This window comes from Triticum dicoccoides, chromosome 7A (genome assembly GCF_002162155.2).
Source record: "Triticum dicoccoides isolate Atlit2015 ecotype Zavitan chromosome 7A, WEW_v2.0, whole genome shotgun sequence".
In the NCBI taxonomy this organism is placed as follows: Eukaryota; Viridiplantae; Streptophyta; class Magnoliopsida; order Poales; family Poaceae; genus Triticum; species Triticum dicoccoides.
This window is the reverse complement of record NC_041392.1, coordinates 671,515,511-671,519,626: the sequence shown is the minus strand read 5'-3', so window position 1 is coordinate 671,519,626 and position 4,116 is coordinate 671,515,511.

Sequence of the window (4,116 nt, the reverse complement as noted above, 5' to 3'; positions counted from 1 at the left end):
GGGGGGGGGAATCACTAAGTGTTGGTGTGGCGCCTAGCACTGGGGCGCCACACTATAGAGTGCAACGCCTAGCTCTGGGGCATTGCACAATAGAGTGTGACGCCTCAAAGCTAGGCGCCACACCAGACTGTATCTGGCTGTAGTTTCTGTTGCTCTCTGGATAGATCAACCCAGACGTGCAACGCCTCAAAGCTAGGTGTTGCACTGCACCGTGTGGCGCCTAGCTCGGTAGCGTTGCACGCCTGGGTAGAGCTATCCAGAGAGCAACAGAACGTTTGCACTAAGTTTGGGGCCAAAAATTCGCTAAGTGTTGGTGTGGCGTCTAGCAGGAAGGCGCCACACTGTATAGTGTGGCGCCTCTATGCGGGGCGCTGCACCAACACTTAGTGTTTTTTTATCCCTCAAACTGTGTCATTTCAAGCACATCTTAGGGCACATTTTCACGCACATATACTTGCATCACAGAATAAATAGTAAAGATCATCATTATGACATTTTCAACACCTCTTCAACTTCAACAAAGAAAACATTTCTAAGAGTGACCATCACTTCAAGTTCAACATTACTAGGAGATACAATCACTTCAAGTTCAACATTACTAAGTGCTACCACCACTTCAAGTTCAACGACATAACAAGTTCGACATAAGAAAAACGGCCATTAGGCGAGTTACATAACAAATAGAGGATGACAACTAGTTACTTCCGCACTTATTGACTCCTCCCCCTCCCGTTGGATATCTTCTTCGCCTTCCTAGGGTGAGTAACCCGCTCTAGCTCCGGCTCCGGCTCGTCTACCTCATCGACATAGGCATCCAAGGTCGCCATCCGCGAGGTGCCGACCGTCCTCTTGCCTCTTTGGGTGAAGTCTTCAGGTGTGTATTTATTTATTCCCCTCCTAGGCTTTAACTCGTATGTTGACTGAACTTCATTGGTCTCCAAGGTCATGTCATCAGCAACCTATTACAAAAACAAACAATATGGAAAAGATCGTGTGTGAGGATAAATGTTAGCAATGCATCAATAATTGAATATATGCTATTGCCATACCTATCGGGTGACCACACCCACATACTCATCATCCAAAGGAGCACCATGGCCAGAAGTGGGATCTAATGGTGTCGCCGACCTAGACCATTGAGGTGATACATACTCGGGGTCACGACAACCAAAAAGGTTCGATAGCCGCCTTACCTTTGGCCCTGGCGCTGCAACATGTACAAGTGAATGAGATACCGAACGTAGCAACACATGTTACATGGACAATTGAAGGAGATGTGAACCTTAATGAACGCTCGAAGTGCACCTTCCCCATCGCTTTTCCCAACCGGGGTTGTCTCCAGAATAGTCTCGGTCTCATTAGCTATTTTTTGATCTGGGCACGCTATGAACAGAAACGACCTTAACGTGTTAGGCAAGCGAATATGTGACTAGTGTGAATGGGAAAGCAAAAGGGGAAATACCACAAAGTTCATCATTGGAGCTAAAGGGACTGAGGTGCCTTCTGATTGCTCTCTGGCTATAGCACCAGAAAAGCTCCTGTCTGCTAGGACTATGTCGGTATTTCCCCAAAGAGGAAGGGATGATGCAGCACAACGACGGTAGATATTTCCCTCAGTGAAGAAACCAAGGTTATCGAACCAGTAGGAGAACCAAGCAACACAACCTAAACAACACCTGCACACAAATAACAACACCTCGCAACCCGACGTGTTAAAGGGATTGTCAATCCCTTTCGAGTAACGATGCCAAAAAATTGTAGTAGATTGAAACAATACATCGCAAATAAAATAAAGTGCAGCAAAGTATTTTTTGTATTTTTGGTTTAATAGATCTGAATAAAAATGCAAAGGAAAAGTATTTCGCAAGCAAATATATGAGGAAAAGACCCGGGGGCCGTAGGTTTCATTAGTGGCTTCTCTCGAGAAAGATAGCAAACGGTTGGTAAACACATTACTGTTGGGCAATTGATAGAACCTCAAATAATTATGACGATATCCATGCAATGATCATTACATAGGCATCACGTCCAAGATTAGTAGACCGACTCCTGCCTGCATCTACTACTATTACTCCACACTTCGACCGCTATCCAGCATGCATCTAGTGTATTAAGTTCATGGAAAAACGGAGTAATGCAATAAGAACGATGACTTGATGTAGACAAGATCCTCTATCTATTGCGTAGATATAGATCCCATCTTTTTATCCTTAGTAGCAACGATACATACGTGTCGGTTCCCTTTCTGCCACTGGGATCAAGCACCGTAAGATCAAAGCCACTACCGGGCACCTCTTCCCATTACAAGATAAATAAATCAAGTTGGCCAAAGAAAACCCAAATATCGGAGAAGAAATACGAGGCTATGAGAGATCATGCATATAAGAGATCAAAGAAGCTCAAATAACTTTCATGGATATAAAAACATATGACTGATCATAAACTCAAAGTTCATTAGATCCCAACAAACACACCGCAAAAAGAGTTACATCATATGGATCTCCAAGAGACCATTGTATTGAGAATCAAGAGAGAGAGAGATGAAGCCATCTAGCTACTAACTACGAACCCGAAGGTCTACAAAGAACTACTCACGCATCATCGAAGAGGCACCAATGGAGGTGGTGAACCCCATCCGAGATGGTGTCTAGATTGGATCTCGTGGTTCTGGACTCTGCTGCAGCTGGATGAATATTTCTTCGACTCCTCTACGGTTTTGGGAATATTTGGGTATTTATAGAGCAAAGAGGCGGTCTGGGGGGCTCCCGAGGTGGGCACAACCCACCAAGGAGCGCCTGGGCCTCCAGGCGCGCCCTGGTGGGTTGTCCCCTCCTCAGGACTCCCCCAGGTTCAACCAGGGCCCAACATGTTCCTTCTGGTCCATAAAAAATCTCCGTAAAGTTTCATGGCATTTGGACTCCGTCTGATATTGATTTTCTGCGATGTAAAAACACAAAAAACAGGGACTGGCACTTGGCACTATGTCAATAGGTTAGTACCAAAAAATGATATAAAATGACTATAAAATGATTATAAAACATCCAAGATTGATAATATAACAGCATGGAACAATCAAAAAAATATAGATAAGTTGGAGACGTGTCAGCATCCCCAAGCTGAACTCCTACTCGTCCTTGAGTAGGTAAGTGATAAAAACATATTTTTTTTATGTGAAGTGTTGTTTAACATGTCATATCATATTCTTTTCTTTATAGCATGGACAATTGGACTTTTTATGTGATTCAAATAAATAGTCTAGTTTTGACATGATAATTTAGATACTCAAGCATATCAACAAGCAACCATGTCTTTCAAAATATCAATGCTAAAATAAGTTATCCCTACAAAATCATAGTGTTGTCATGCTCTATCTTCTTAACAAAAAGTATTTATCATGCACAACCCCGATGAAAAGCCGAGCAATTGGTTCATACTTTTTAACGCGCTTCAGCTTTTTCAACTCTTACGCAATACATGATCGCAAGCCATGGATATAGCACTACAGGTGGAATAGAGTATGATGATAGGGGTAAATATAGAGAAGACAAAAAAGTAAGAAAGTCTCACATCGATGCGGCTAACCAACGGGATATGGAGATGCCCATCAATCGATATCAACGTGAGGAGTAGGGATTGCCATGCAACGAATGCACTAAGAGCTATAAGTGTATGAAAGCTCAATATGAAAACTAAGTGGGTGTGCATTTAATCCTATAATGTAAAATTCCCACTAGTATATGAAAGTGATAACATAGGAGACTCTCCATATGAAAAACATGGTGCTACTTTGAAGCACAAGTGTGGTAAAGGATACTAGCAATGCCCCTTCTCTCTTTGTTTCTTTTTTTATTTCTTTATTTCTTTTTCTTTCTCTCTTTCTTTTTTATTTTTTCTTTTCTTTTCTCTTTTTCCCCTTTTTTCTCTCATTGTCCGGAGTCTCATCCCGACTTGTGGGGGAATCATAATCTCCATCATCCTTTCCTCACTGGGGCACTGCTCTAAAAATGAATAATAATGATCATCACACTTCTATTTACTTATAACTCAAAAGAAATAAAAATTACAACTCGATACCTATGACAAAATATGACTATATAAATGCCTCTGGCATGTACC